Here is a 16,959-nt window from a genome sequence, read left to right on the forward strand (position 1 = left end):
GTTCAATGGATTATTACAACCATTCCAGACAAGAATACAACTGCTCCAGATGTTTCAGGAATGAAGGTTTGCATCACCCTGCCTGGTAAAGACCCAGGACCAGCAAAGGGGCTTGCTGAAGACAAAGAGAATACAGAATGGGTAGCAGTAGAAGGGAGTTATAAATACCAGACAGGGCCAGGCACAGTGGCTCACGCCTGTAATCCCAGCACTCTGGGAGGCTGAGGCAGGTGGATCACAAGGTCAGGAGATCAAGACCATCCTGGCTAACACAGTGAAACCCCGTCTCTACTAAAAATACAAAAAATGAGCCAGGCGTGGTGGCGGGTGCCTGTAGTCCCAGCTACTCAGCAGGCTGAGGCAGAAGAATGGTGTGAACCAGGGAGGCGGAGCTTGCAGTGAGCCGAGATCATGTCACTGCACTTCAGCCTGGGAGACAGAGTGAGATTCTGTGTCAAAAAATAAAAAATAAAAAATAAATGATAAAATAAATAGATGCATACATACCAGACAGCACCAGGTGACCAGTTACAGAAACAAGGATTAAAATTGTCACTAGTATTTCCTATCTACTTTGTTAAGAACATATTTGCATGTTATATATTAATATATTTGGCAAATAACGTTTTTATTTCCCTCTTCTTCTTTTATCACAAAACACAAGAATGTGTTAAAGTGATACTAACAGTTAAGTGTTAGCAATTTAACATACTTGTATTGAAATTATGGGGTATCAGAAGAAGAGTAAACATCACCCACAAACTTCCACTGCTCTTAAGACAAATAGTATAGTGTGTTTTGGTTGCACACAGGATGGCTGCATCATGTTAGGTAGAACTATTGCCTTGTTATTGTCTGTATCTAAAGATTAGTTATGGCTTGAGGTGATACATATAGGTGCCAACTAGAAAGGTGCTGGACTTGTCATGGTTAATTTAAGACGCTGACTGGATTAAAGAATACCTAGAGAATTGGTAAAGCATACTTCTGGGTGTGTCTGCCAGGGTGTTTCCAGAGGAGGTTGGTATGAGTCAGGGAATTTAGTGGGAAAAACCCACCCTCAATGAGGGAAGGCAGCATACAATCTCCTTGGGGACCAAATAGAACCAAAAACGAAAAAATTTTAAAAAGTTTTCCGGTCTCTCTCCAGGAGAAAGTATACTCCGTTTCCTGCCCTTGGAAAATACAACTCCATGATCTATGACCTTGAAACTCCAGAACTTATACCAGTAAATGCCCTGGATTCTCAGGCCATTGGTCCCAAACTGAGAATTACACCAAGAGCTTCCCTGGTTCTGAAGATTTCAGCTTTGGACTGAGCCATCACGCTACAGCATCCAAGGTCCTTAAACTCGCAGATGGCTGTCTTGGGAATTCTCCGACTCTACAATGTTACACGAGTAAATCCCCAAACAAAATGCCATTCATCTAACTATTGTCTATCTATCAACTCTCCATCTACGCATCTATCTACCTACCTACCTACCTACCTATCTATCTCCCTGTAGAAAAAAAAAAAAATGACAAATACAACCATAAAGACTTCAGACAAATGGCGCAATAGCATGTCTTTCTCTATTCCTCCTCAATCACCCCTGCTGCTTATGAGTGTGTGGCCTGGAGAGCTCTTCATTTTCATTGGTACTTCAAGGAATGCTGGCCTCTTCTTACTGGGGTTGGTTAGTAATACATTACTAACACCATTATACACATTGTGTTGAGTTGCCTCCTCTGTATTTCACTTGACGAACACACATGGACATCACTTTTCTCCCACTTAGCACTCTCCTAAAGAGTGGTTACCTTGGTAGAAATAAACTATACACAGGTCAGACAGGATCCACAGGGTGTCTCACAGTATAAACAAGTACTCTCTGAGAAAGATACCCGGATGTAAGCTGGACAGTTCGGCTTTAGGCCATCGACCAGGATAAGCAAGCATCCCATGAAAGGCACAGCCAGTACCAAACCCTGAGTCGTACTGGGCAAGGCTATAGGTTATATCCACCATCCATAGAGGCCTTAGAGAAAACATAAGTAAAAATAAAATACATGCTGTGTGATAATTTTACAAACTATAGTTCCAGGAATCCTTGAGAGGGAAAGTAAAAATGGCAAAGCATTATTTGAAAGTTTGCGCTGGAGTCGTAGCTCTCCAAAGATAAAGAAAAATTTCAGGCCTGGTGCAGTGGCTCACACCTGTAATCCCAGCACTTTGGGAGGCCGAGGCAGGTAGGCCATGAGGTCAGGAGATCGAGACCATCCTGTTTAACACGGTGAAACCCCGTTTCTACCAAAACCAAAACAATTAGCCGGGCGTGGTGGCAGGCACCTGCAGTCCCAGCTACTCGGGAGGTTGAGGCAGGAGAATGGCATGAACCTGGGAGGTGGAGGTTTCAGTGAGCTGAGATCGCACCACTGCACTCTAGCCTGGGTGACAGAGTGAGACTCCAATTCAAAACAAACAAACAAACAAACAAACAAACAAAAAACTCTATCTAAAGGATTTGAGCCCTAATAATAGAAATGTAAACAATGATCTCTGTAACTTATTTATGTATTAATTTAATTAATTTATTTAACGGGGATTCACTATGTTGCCCAGGCTGGAGTGCATGGTTATTCACTGGCACAATCATAGCACACTACACAGACTCAGACTCCTGGTATCACATGATCATCCTAACAACCCTCCCTAGCAGCTGGGACTGACTACAGGGGTATGCCATCACTCTTGCACAGATACGATTTTTAAATCAAGAAAGTTGCATTTCTTTTTCTTCTTTCCCATAGTCATTCTAATCATGTGAAGAATGATCATACAAATCATTTTATGATTAGTAACTGAAGATGTAGATGCATTATGGTTTTCATACAATCTTTTATGCTGTCCACTTGTTACTTGGATCAACTTGAGTTTTGGATACTTGAGAAGAAGAATGGACTTTAGTGTTCCCTGAAGAATAGAGTGAGTAAAATAGAAACTCATCTCATTTATATTTTATAATGTTATTGCATTTGTACCATGAGTTAAAACTCCATGAAAGCTTAATTAAGTTAAGAGGAAGACCTGATCTCAAATATATGAGCCATGTCTACACTTCTATTTATTTTGAAATAATTTTAGATTTATAGAGAGTTGTTAAAATCTTACAAAATTTGGATATACCCTTCAATTTCCTGCAACATTAATATCATACACATAACCATAGACTATCTGTGAAAACTCACAAACTGACAAAGGCACAAAACTATTAACTAAAGTACTGACTGTCTTCATATTTTACCAGGTTTTCCACTAATGCCATTTTTCATTTTTTTGGATCTAATCAAGGATAACATACTATGTTTACCATCAAGTGTATTATTGTTTATTGCAGCATAGCCAATTACCTCATAGCTTAGTGGCTCAAAAGCATACACAAATTACTCACAGTTTCTCTGGGTCAGGAATCTACATGTAGATGACTGCAAAGGCTGAGGTCTCATCTGAAGGATCAGCTGGGGAGGAATCATCTTCTAAGTTCATGTGATTGACCAGGTTGAGAAGATTACACTGATGAATTATTCCAAACCTTTAAAATAACAACAGCAATTTTTTACTAACTGTTCTCCAAAAAAATAAAATAACAGAGAAGAGATCAGTGTGCAGTGTGTCCTATAAGGCAGTTTTCTCTGAGGTAACAACCAGACAAAGACAATCCAAAAAATGAAAACTATAAACTAATATGCTTTACGGATAGCTAGGCAATAATTCTCAAGGAAATAGTTTCAACACAAATCAGGATTGTAAAACAGAATTAAACACTAATTTATTTATTTACTCAGGATCATAAGTTTGGTAAAACATATAAAAAGAATTAGTGTAATAACTATATTAATATAACAACAAAATTTTCATTATCACATCTAAAAGTATGGAATAAGCACTTTCCAATTCAAAAACCCATTCACAGTAAAAACACTAAACAAATTTTGCATAAAGGGAATGTTCTTCCCTAAAACAGGCACCTATGAAAAATTCACATGAAAACACATGGTATCAAGTAGGTCTCATTAATATTCCCAAAATTATAAACACAAAAGTTTACCTATTCCCACTAATTCAACTAAACCTTATGCTCGAGGACATAATTTATAAAAGTAGGATAGAAAAATAAATATAAGACTTCCAAATTGAAAGGGAAGAAGTCAAACAATCTGTTGGCCAGTGACATAACCTAATATATAGAAAATCCTAAAATATTCACTAAAATAACATTGAAACAAAAACAAAATTCAGTATGCATGATCAATGTAATAAATTGCATTCCTATACAATGGAAACTAATCAAATGATGACTCTCAAAATAATTTCATGTAACATGGCATCAAAAAGAAAATATATTTGAAAATAACATAATAACTGCAAGATATATATACTGAAAATTACAAATAATATTGAAGTCTTAAAGAAATCCTAAATAAATGAATACAAGAATTAGTGTAATATACTATATAAACTAGTTTTTCATTGATCAGAAAGCTATTAAGTATTAACCAGGATGCTTATACTTTCTAAATACATCTTCAGATTCAATACAAGCCCTACTAAAATTCTAAATTTTTTTCATTTTTAGCAGTTCTTGGACCACTGATTCTAAAACACACAGAAAAATGCAAGTGATCCAGAACAGCCCAAAGAATGTTAAATGTTTTTTACAGAAACTCAAATGATGTTTATAGAAAGTCTGCCCATAGGGAAATGGGGCATAATTTCCTACTTTCTATGTATGCGCTGGGCATAGTGATGTTTTTTCCAAAAGGTACAACATGAAAAGAGGAATAATATTAATTTTATAGTGAAGAAAACTGAGCTAAACTGCCTCATCCATGCGATCAAATAACATTAACCATGATAAAGCAGCTGGGTACAGCGGCTCACACCTGTAATCCCAGCACTTTGGGAGCCTGAGGTGAGAGGAACGCTTGGGGCCAGGGCTTAGAGACCAGCCTGGGCAATGTCTTGAGTTTCTGCCTCCATAAAAGTAAAAGTAAAATGAAATCACCCAGATGTGGTGGCACATGCCTGCAGTCCCATCTACTCAAGAGGCTGAGGTGGAAGATCATTCCAGCCGAAGAGTTCGAGGCTGCAGTGAGCTTTGTTCACGCCACTGCCCTCCAACCTGAGCAAGAGTGCGACCCATCTCAAAAAAAAGTGATAGAGCATGTTGATACTATGTACTCTTGTCACAGTATCATGAGAATAAAACCTTCCCTCTGTGGTTTTCCTCTGCTAAATCCACACCGGCCATCCAGTCATTAGGAAAACACCAGAGACATCCCAAAGGAGGGATTTCAATGACATCAGAAATAGGAAACATCTGAGAAACTGGCACAAGATACCTAAATGTCATGTGGTGTCCTGGGCGGAATCCTGGAACAGAATATGGACGTTACATGAAAACAGAACATCTGATTAATTGTGAATGTTGGTGAATGATAATGTATAATATTGGTTCACCAACTGCAACAAGTGTTTCAAATGAATGTAAGAATTTATAAAAGGGAAATTATGTGTTGAGTATATATAAACTCTCAGTATGTACTTCCAACTATTCTGTAAATCCAAAAGTATTGTAAAAAATATTTTAAAAAAACAAATAAATAGCCCGGGCGATGTGGCTCATGCCTGTAATCCCAACACTTTGGGAGGCTGAGGCGGGTGGATCACGAGGTCAAGACCATCCTGGCCAACATGGGGAACCCCGTCTCTACTAAAAAAACAAACATGAACCGGGCGTGGTGGCGGGCGGCTGTAGTCCCAGCTACTCGGGAGGCTGAGGCAGGAGAATGGCTTGAACCTGGGAGGCGGAGCTTGCAGTGAGCCGAGATTGTGCCACTGCACTCCAGCTTGGCAACAGTGGGAGATTCCATCTCAAACAAAACCCAAAAAACCAAAAAAACAAAACAAGCAAACAAAACAAATAAATAAAACATACATATTTTTTAAATTATACTACTGAGCTTACTAAGCAGAACACTGTCGATCTTGTAGTGTCCCAGGTGCTCACTTCCCTACTACCCTTTTTGTTACCCTGGTGAACAGCACTATTATTTTTAATTTTCCTTTTTCCATTTGCAAACTTTTCTTTCTTAGTTTTGGTCTCTAAATCTGTATTTGTAAATAATGTCCTGTTCGCTGTTTCTTGTCTTCACAAATAGACAATTACATGTCTTTAACTATAAGGCTCAGTAAAATCATGAGAAACATTCAGAGAAATCCAGATTCTGATACATTTTACAAATTATGTGACCTGTTTTCTCACAAAGGCCAAGATCAGCAAAGTAAGTGAGGACTGAGAACCTGTCTCAGATTAAGAAAGACCTGATGTTGGCAGGTGAGCGCTGAGATGGTGCGCAATGATCCTCACAGCTTGGTGTACATAACCCAATATTCTAATCCTTTCCTTTTGACTTTGCGGAGAAACCGAGACTTGCTTTGATACATCAGAAAACTACAATGTGATAGGACGTCACTTGAATAATCATGTTACCTAAGATTATGATTCCTGTCTTGCTGCAGGCTCTCTCCCATGGTGGCTTTGATGACACATTCTGCCATGGGAGAGAAGCCAACATAGGAAATAACTGAATGCAGCCTCTGGCCACAGACAGCAAAAAACTGAGGCTCCCGTTCCAGTATCCTGCCCTAGAGGTTGCAATTTATATTTACAACTAATCTAAGCTCCTTTCATATAAAATCATACTGCTTCAGAAGTAGTGTAACCATCTTATAATAGTTCTAACTATTTCTTCCTTTTTCCTGTATTTTTCCTTTTGTCCCTGTTTTCCTGTCTTTCATTTTACTTAGAAGTGTGTATATATATCTTATACTTACAAAAATATAATTAAATAAATTGCTTCTTTTTTTTTTTTTTGAAACAGAGTGTTGCTCTATCAGCCAGGCTGGGGTGCAGTGGTGCATTCTACGCTCACTACAACCTCTGCCTCCTGCATTCAACGATTTTCCTGCCTCAGCCTCCTGAGCAGCTGGGATTACAGATGTGTGTCACAACGTCCAGCTACATTTTGTATTTTTTTTAGTAGAGATGGGGTTTCACCATGTTGGCAAGGCTGGTCTCAAACTCCCCACCTCAGGTGATCCACCCACCTGGGCCTCCCAAACTGCTGTGATTGCAAGCCTGAACCACCGACTCAGCCTTGCTACTATTTTATTGAAAGGCACCTGTCTGCTATTGAATATAATTATTTTAAATAAGCTTTTATATGTAAGATCAACTAAGAATATGAAAATTATAAGCTTTTTTTAACTAATAAAAAAGTATGAAAAAAGTCTGAGATGCTAAGAAAGAATATTGAATTATATGAAATGCTGAATAAAAACCACAAAAAAAGGAAAATGAATGGAAGACAAAATTGGAAACAGGGGCAGCGCAAAAACGAGAAGACAGTAACAAACATGGTGAATATTGATCCAACTGTATCAATAATCACTTTGAATAAGTGTCAAAACCTAATTCAGAACAATCAGAATCAGAATATCAAGATATGTGTGAGTTAATTTAGGAATTAATTTCAATATTGCTTTCATTTGTATATGAATGAAATGTAAATTTAAAACTCTAGACGAACTTTTTCAGTAAGTGTAAATAATTCTACTATGTGTATAAGACTTTAGATAGAGATATTATTATTTGAGATCCTACTTAAGTCTTTGATTCATTGACATGCTGTGGATGTCCCCAACAAGACTACTACAGACATTACATATTCACCAATCTGACCTTCCCTTTAGTGATACGAAGGCCAGCTCGCTTGTCCATTTTTCTCTGTGAGACTGGTGCACGTTGTTCCTTACTCAGCATCACACTGACAATTACATCCATATAGGCGGTGGTACAGTAATGATGGAGTAACTGCAGGAAGAATGAAACAAAATGTTGTGGTAAAACTTATGGGGATTGGACATGGCTTATCACATTTAAAAATGGATGATTCATCTGGAAGGATGGATTGCAAGACAGTGCACATCAAACAATGAAGGAAGTGACATCCGAGAGAGGCGAAACAATGAGGGTTTACTGTTGCTTCAGGTTACTGCTTGGGGAGAGTTTCCAGGCTGTGGTGTGACACGGACTCTGGAAGACAGTTGGAGTTGAGAAGATGGAACTGACTGGAGAAAGAGGTGGCTGAATTTCATGAGGCGGGAGCACTCAGGCCAATACCCATGCAGGCTGGAATGTGGTGCCATCATTACTCCACTCAGACGTGGTTCACAGGAGTACTGGAGCAGTACAGAAACAAAAAGCAAAGATACAAAGAAAAGTAATTTAAATGAATTCTTTAATAAAGAATAATTTACCTTTATGCTTTCATCTCATTTATGACTACAAGAACACAAAGTTTTCCATGACTCAGTAATCCTGCATCAAGTCCAAGGATGAAGGATATTTTTAGAAATCAAGTAAATGGTTTGTTAGGTAGATTTAGTGACCCTGTGTGGACACCAACCTGCCTTTCCTATGTTATGCTGCTAGTTGTGGCTGGTAAAATCACTACCTTATGAAATAATTAAAGTACAATTGTCTACTTATAAGAGAATATTTCTCACCAAAAGAGGAAGCCAATAAAGGTTTCTTCCTTCACTGATTTTCCTTAAAAAAATCTCCAGTTACCTTTGCACTTCAAAACTATTTTTTTCTCTTTTCGTCACTCCATGAATGCCGCAGGCTATGTAGTTTGCATGAAGTATAGGGTAGCTCTTTAGACACAGTGAAATTATGTTAAATTGTAACCCACTATAGCATTCTCCTAAAAATTACCTGTGTATTTTTTCTCTTTCTCACTGTTCACCTCTTGCTTAGCTCCTTAGAAAGGCAAATTTAACCTTTTCCTTCCTTCGTTTCCTCCAGTGAAACAGCCTGCAAGGACTGCCAGCTTATCTAAGTATGTTTCCTTAGAAATTCTAAGGACCAAATGTTGAATGGAAGCGGCACCATCCAGAATTCTCCCTCACAGGGAGACTGTCTCAAGACAAGAGTTAATCCACATTCCGATTCTGTCCTCAATGACACTGGTCAGATTAACGGATGACCTCTTAGCTAAGTTTTACAGCAAGTCACATAGACCCCGCACCTCCATGTTCCTTGCACGCCCTGCATATGAAAGTTTCTCTTCTTAAAACCCTGCTTTCATCCCAGAAAACCGAAGCGGCTCCTTTAGATACAAACCCGGTTCTTCTCCATTGCTAAACTGTGAAATAAAGTCACTTTCTTTTTACCACCCTCATGCTTGTTATTTGATAGTGTCAGTGACAAGTGGCCAAACCTGTGTTTGGTAACAAATTTGGTGGCCCATATGGGGAGCATTATGTGCTCTGGGCAACCCAAGCCTGTGAGCCTGGTTTTGCTACCAAGGCGGAGGGTTACCTGTGAGTAACTGCAGCTGAAGGCTAGCGGACCCCACGGGAGGAACGTTTGGGAACTTCCAAGTGGCTGCTGAAAATCTTTCATTTCCTAGACCCTCCCTTTCACTTCCTCGCACAACTTCTGCAGCCATCGACACTTTGCTGGTACAAAGAATGTGACCTCTGAAGAAGCTGGCAACCCTTGTAACCAAGGGAGCTGGTCGGATTGCACCCAGCTTTCCCGTGTCTTCTGGGGTGTCGCTGGGGCTCTGCTGTTTCGTCTTGTTCACTAACGGGACTATCATTTGAGTGTTTGACGGATTTGAATTTGTGGCACTCCTGGGCATCGCTCCACTTGGTTTCAGATACCTGTGGAGCTGTTTTGAACAGAGGAAAGAAATTCAGGATTCTACCCAGCCCTTAACTGGGGTTTGTTTGGAAGCTCACCATTTGTTTGTAAGTGTGAGTGTATGACCTTTGAGTGTGGGCCCTGATCTCTTCCTATCTTTTTCACTTTCAACTTCATCTTCCTGATTATCTTGGAAGCCACCTACAGCCTTACTCATCTCAGTCAAAGGTACCCCTAGCTCTCTCCAGCTGTAAACAGTTTCCTTTGCCCATGACTTGCAGAGGTGGGAGGGATTTGTCTCACACTGTGCATGTCCAGGGTACTGGGGCTCTCCCTGATGGGATGTCAGCAAGAGTGGTGGGGATACCAACCCTATACCATGCAGCAGCTAGAAGGTTCACAAACCTCCTTTTCTATCTTTTTCTCTTTCCCTCCTTTTAAAGAGGCCAGATTTTAAACCTGGTTCCTCTGCAGAGGCCTGACAGGAAATTCGTATTCTCATTCTCTTCTGGATTTCAGCTGGCTACTTATTAAGACCTACTTTTGTGAACATTTTAAACAGAGAGGCAAACTATAGCAAGAAAACTTGAGAGCTCAAATGGTTAACTGCAGCTATTAAGTGAAGCAGAGTCATCAAAACCTCTTCCTCTGTTTTCTTTTCTGTCTGCTTCAGATTGGCTGTTACTAAGCTGTTGGTGCTGTGATAAGACACATTATTTACGGACTAATTAGAAAGTAAACAAAGGAAACTTGTTTAAAACTGAAGGAAAAAAAAAGGTAAAAGATGCTTTCTTAAAAACAAAGCTGCCATAAAGATTGCTTTACTCAAATTTTGGTTCACAGCTTTCATAGATTATATATTGGAGAAAACACAATTTAGCCATGGAAACAGGTTCCAGTTTTGTCAGACAATAACGTGTATCCAGCTATTTTTTATAAAATACTGAGTGTATACTGTTACTTTCCGGTTGGAACCCCAAGGTAAAAGCTATGAGACCTTTCCTTGTGTGTGTATACCTGTTTACACATGTTTGTATGTACATATGTAGACATGTTTGTGTGTATGTACATATGTAGATGTTTGTGTGTATGTACATATGTAGACATGTTTGTATGTACATATGTAGACGTGTTTGTGTATGTACATATGTAGATATGTATGTATGTACATATGTAGATGTGTATGTACATATGTAGACATGTTTGTGTGTATGTACATATGTAGGTATGTGTGTTATGTGTAGTCTGTTACTAAATTGACTTACAAGTAAATAAGCGCTCATAAATTAAGTCAGGCAGCTTTTCAATTTCACATAAATTTAATAATCCTTGAAAAATAAAACTGGTTTTAAGATTATTGGTGACATAATATTAGAAATATCTTCAAAATGATCAGCATATTTTTATCTGAGTTTACTGAACAAATGGTTTTGTATTTATCTCTGTCTATATATTAAGGAGTCAGGATATGACATAAAGGCTATAGGACCATAAACCCAGCCAAAAACAGAATAATTTTTGTTTGTGTGATTTTATAGATGAGTTAGACTAATTTAATATTACTAGTTCAATGAAAACAGTTAAATCTTCTGTGCTATTAACAAAATGCACATATATTGAACTTTAAGGTTCTTAATTAGGTAAAACACCTTATGTCCACAGACTTTAAAAATGGGTTATAGGGACATAACTAAATAATTACTACTTTTGGGTAATATCCCAGTTTTCAAAAGTACTCTAGGTAAACTGTTAAAATGGAAAAACTGAGTACACGTCAACGAGATCAATGCTTCTAAGTGCAATTTTTGTATAATTTAAAATCTTAAAATCATTTTGGATGCTTACTGGATGTCTGGGTCAATTCCAATTAAGAAAGGGTTATTATATAGAGAAAACTGTTCTAAAAGTTGTGAAATGTTTCTCATCTATACAATACTAATATCTGATAGTTCAGGATTTCTTTTTTCCTAGGTTTCTATAAAATGTGCCAAAGAAGAGGTGTCTTTATTCAGAAAAAGAATTATTTTGTCTAATTCAAAAGTTTTTTAAAAGTTGATTCAAATTATGAGTTTGAAAAGGCTATTTATGAAACAAACTAGAAAGGAAAGCAGTATATGGCGAAAAGAGATGTGAAGAAAGATATAGACAAGGGCATGTATTTTTGGTAAGGAAAGTTATCAAGAAAAAAGAGTAATTTTATATGAGAAAGAATCTTGCACGGTAAATTATTCTCCTAAAGGAAAATGACTGGTTATTTAAGCAACAGGTTCTTATTACAAGGTTAATCTAGAAAAAGAAAATTGAAAAAAATTTTAAAAAGGAATAGGTACCATAGGACAAGTGTACAGTCCAAGCATGTGACAGATGGTCTGTGTAAGTCACGACAAGGCTCGTGAAGGGGAATTTATAAAAGGAATTTTGTATGTAATCAAGTTAGGTATAATTCAAAAGGAATTGTTTATAACAGTCTTTCTAAAGAATGGTCCCCTATATTAAACCAATATTTTCTTAAGGTATCAATTTGCTCTTAATAAAATGACAAGAAATTTTGAATTTCTATTCCATAATCGATTTCTTTTGAAAACTTGTGAGATTCATATCTCAAATGTTCAATTGTTGTCCTGCTGCTATCAGCTTTTTCTCCCTTTGACATGTCCTGGGATAACTCTATCCTTCAGCTTCCTCTCAACTCCTGTAAATTTTCTTACTTCTAAATGTTGTGGCCTGATGCTGAAATATTTTATCTTAGAGGTCTATAAAAGCAGTGTTTTCCTCCAGGAGAACTTGATTCTAGACTCTTGGGTTGTGGTTTTTTGTTGTTGTTGTGGTTGTTGTTGTTTTGGTGTGTCTAAATTCTGTCATCAGGAAAGCTACCATGCAGCTACTAAGAGACATCTATTCCCCAGTTCTACTCATAACTGTGTACACACTCTTCCCATGTTTGAATAAACTCAAGCACTTTTTATTATAAGTTGTACTTCCAGATCATCTCAACGGGCTTTCCCCTAAGGAGAGGCAGTCACACTAAAAAAGGTTTTCCTCTGACTTTTTGGTAACTGGCTTAAGAAACAAGATTTTACATTTTATCAAGATAGTTCCTACGTTGCCTTTATAAAGTGCTTATTTGCTTTTTAAGAACCTATGAAATTTGAAAGGAGTAAGATTTTTACATATGTGTAACTTTCTGTATTGCCTTTAAAGTCTTTCAATGATCACTTTGGTTAAATGAATAACTATTGTTTTACAAGGACCTGTAGTTTGCTTTTGATCAAGTATTATAAGGTTTCTAACATCTTTGACAGACATCTCCAAAATTGAATTCTAAATTAAGTCTCTGACTTATTGCTGGGGCTTATCAAAGCTAAAAAAATTAATCACTGTGAGGTGTATCACCACCTCCAACACCCTGAAAAAGTTCTTATCAGGTGCTATTAACTAATCTTTGTGGTGTTAAGGTACAAGGAATTGACTCCTGGATACATGTAGCTCCTCTAAAGAAGACAGACTCCTGCCAGCATCTAACATCTAACTCAAGTTAACCAAAGCCTCATCTTTAGACTCAAGCAAAGGCAATAATCAAAATACACTGCTTTCATGCAACACAGGGACAGGCCTATATTATGGTTTATTCAATAATTTTGCTTCTATCTGAAATAGAAATATATGAAATATATAATTTATTTTGTGCCTTAATAATAAATAATTTAAATGTTTAGTTACCTTTAGGCTTCTTTTCCTGTCACTACTGGGTTTGGTAACAAAATGGTGCCAGGGTGAATACAACAGATGAGGGGCACCTTTTTCCTTAAAGCAGGATCTGTCAGTTCTGCTTACAGCACTGAAGCTCACAGACCCTGACTGCTGCCACACCTAGCAGAGCAAATGCCCATCTGTTATTACATATTCCCATACAATATCAGTGTTTTTGCTCTGCTGACTGCTCATGTCACACATCTTGAACAAGTGTTCCCAATCCTCACATGTTTTTTGACTAAAACAAAAATTAAAATCTAAAAAGAGCACAAGCATGAAAGCCTTTTGAGAATATTAAGACTGATGAAAAGGACAATAAATAGAAAATTGAAATACCCTTTTTACAAGCAAATGGCACAAAAATATTTTCTGATCCAGCACTCTATGTACACATTTTCTAAGTGGTATTTTTTGTATCTCTGAGAACTAAAACCAAATTTAATAATCACTCATCAAAAATAAGAAAATAATATCTAATAGAATAGGTGATCTGTACAAAGACATGTCATGTACACATTTATGGAAGTCAGATGGAAGGAATTATGGAGTCCAGCCATTGTCTAAATCTTTGTGTAAGGAGAAAGTAAGGCAAAATCATGAAGTTCACACCTGCACAATTAAGAAGTGGTTGCTCCTTGTAATCAGACGTGAAGTGTTACTATACTGCTACACAAATCAATACCTTGTTAACCTTTCACATGTACAGAAACTGAGCCATATAATGGAAAGTTTCACACATCTTTTTAAGCATAAGAATCTGAGTCAATTTTGCCTTGTGGCTTCCAGAACAGTTTCTGTCCTTCTCCTTTTCAACCAGAGATATTTCAGAGAAAATTTGCAGAAAAACAAAAAACAGAGAACGTGTAACATCAGTCTTTTCTAATAAAAATGATATTCACATTAAATTTAGGAAAGAGAAATATGAGAAAAGATTAAAATAATTAAAAGTGTTCATTGAAAAATAATTGTGAATCCATTTTTAAAACAGAGGAATAAACACCTTAAATATACAACACAAAAATTAAAATATGGTTTTAGATGATGCTTATGAGAGTAAAAAAAGAAAAATATTATACTCAAGTGTTAAACACATTTGAACAACAAATCATATCAAAACCAGGATAAATATTACAATGCAAGAAATAAAGTCTTAAGGTGTCACTGGCCAGCCTGCAAAATCAGTACTGAACAAGCTCAGCTTTATTCAAAACTGAATTCCTCACCTCACCAACAGAAAGGGCAGGAAGCTGCTGCCCTTGCACATGGAGACCCCATACAGTGGCTCTGAGCTCAGAGGCTCCCATGTGGCTCTGACTTTGGTGGGCACGGTCTGGAGGAGAAGGAACCTGTCACAGAGTCGTCTACACCAGTGCAGAAGGTTACTATGGCTGCATCTCAAGGTTTTCAACACTAATGGCTGTTGTTGAAAGTATTTATACATAAAGTGGGGACTGGTGTTGGGGGATTGTCTAAGATTCACAAGGATATTAAGAGACTCAAGAGTTTACAGCAACAATTTAAGTTCTAAACCAGCCAGGTGCGGTGGCTCATGCTTGTAATCCCAGCACCTCAGGAGGCTGAGGTGGGCGGATTGCTTGAACTCAGGAGCTCGAGGTCAGCCTGCGCAACAAGACGAAACCCCATCGCTACAAAAAATACAAAAAAAAGTTTAACTTGGCAGAGTTGTACACTTGTGGTCCTAGCTACTTGGGAAAGTGAGGTGGGAGGACTGCTTGAGCCCAGAAGTCGAGGCTCCAGTGAGCCAAGACCTTGCCACTGCACTCCAGCCCAGGTGTAAGGGCGAGATCCTGTATCAAAAAAAATTAACATTTAATTTTTTTTTTTAAAGTTCTAAACCTACAGCTTTATTCAAGGTACAGCTGAAAGTACTGGTGTAGGTGCAAGGCATGCAGGTTGTTACATTTTTTACTTCATTATGGAAAAGCACTGTGGTTAGAAGAAGAGGCTCTGGGCCAGGCACAGTGGCTTACACCTGCAATCCTAGCACCCTGGGAGACAAAGCAGGGAGGATTACCCGTGGCTAAGAGTTCTACACTAGCATGGGAAACATAGGAGGACCTGGTCTCTACCAAAAAAAAAAAAAATTAATTAACCAGGCATGGTGGCTTGTGCCTGTAGTCCTAGCTATTCAGGAGAATGAGAGGGGAAGATCATTTGATCCCAGTAGTTCAAACACAGAGTCTCCTCTACGATTGAGTCACTGTACCCTAGCTGGACAACAGGACAAAATCCTCTCTCTCTCTTAAAAAAGAAAAAATACAAAACAATCTTTGGAGAGAAAATTATTGTCCTAAATAGACTCTCTTAATCATAAGACAGTGTAGGCTGGGTGTGGTGACTCACACTTGTAGCCCAGCACTTTGGGAGGCCGAGGTGGGCAGATCACCTGAGGTCAGGAGTTCAAGACCAGCCTAGCCAATATGGTGAAACTCCATCTCTACTAAAAATACAAAAGAATTAGCCAGGTGTGGTGCCGCATACCTATAATCCCAGTTACTCGAGAGGCTGAGGCACAAGAATCGCTTGAACCCAGGAGTCGGAGGTTGCCGTGATCCATGATTGCGTCATAGCACTCCAGCCTGGGTGACAGAGTGAGACCCTGTATCAAAAAAAAAAACGAAAAAAAAGATAATAATAAGACTGTGAAATTTGCACAAAGATAGAAGAAACAACCAGTACCTTAAAAAATAAAAACAGAGCTAGAAAGCAGACATATACATATATAAAAGTTAATTTATACATTGATGCATGGGGCAGAGATCAGTTTTTAATAAAATGTTCCAGGAAATTGAATATTCACAGGGAACAACCAAGATACGACCTATGACCTCACATACACACAAAATCAATTCTAGTTGGTTCATAGGCTTAAATATAAAAATAAAAAGAGTATTCAGAACACAATTTAGGAAAATATCTTCATGTCACAGGGTAGGGTGAGCTGTCTAACTAGACCTGAAAATTATTTAGCATGTCAGACAAGACACATTCTATATAGTTGAAGTGAGCAAAGACTGGGGCAGACAGTATCAAACTCAAGGGTCCTTTATACCTTTCCCGCAGAAAGTCAGCTCAGACTCCAAAATGGAGCACAGGAGTGAAAATCGTGCTCACTTCTTGAGACGTCAGTGTGCACTGTAGGAAATGATATCATATAAAGCATGCAGTATATTATCAAGCCTATACTAACCCCTAAAAATTAATTTTCTAATAAATTGTGAGATACATCTTTTGTGTCAATTGTAAGAGGTCATTACTTCATACACCAGAATGGAAGAACAAAACCACTAACAAACGAAGAAACTAATACTTTTATCACTTATAAATAAATCACATAGTAATAATATAAATACATTATAATTACTGGAAAAACTATTTTCAATGTGCATACATGTGGATATTTGTCTTGTGTCATTCCTATGATTAC

The 16,959-nt window shown here is 37.9% G+C and overlaps 1 long non-coding RNA gene across 2 annotated transcripts; it reads right to left on the reverse strand.

Moving 5' to 3' along the window:
* Positions 1-3,445: 3,445 nt before the first annotated feature.
* LOC114679309 (uncharacterized) lies at positions 3,446-16,665 on the reverse strand. Of its 2 annotated transcripts, XR_013395462.1 has the most exons (5): positions 16,585-16,665; positions 16,014-16,131; positions 8,086-8,287; positions 7,788-7,919; positions 3,446-3,575 (listed from the first exon to the last, which is right to left on the reverse strand). It is a non-coding gene; the product is annotated as an uncharacterized LOC114679309 (long non-coding RNA). The 2 variants fall into 2 exon arrangements; XR_013395463.1 differs by lacking the exon at positions 3,446-3,575 and having other exon boundaries at positions 7,779-7,919.
* Between the last annotated feature and the right edge of the window lie 294 nt (positions 16,666-16,959).

The sequence above is a fragment of the Macaca mulatta genome, chromosome 7, assembly GCF_049350105.2.
Source record: "Macaca mulatta isolate MMU2019108-1 chromosome 7, T2T-MMU8v2.0, whole genome shotgun sequence".
Lineage (NCBI taxonomy): Eukaryota > Metazoa > Chordata > Mammalia > Primates > Cercopithecidae > Macaca > Macaca mulatta.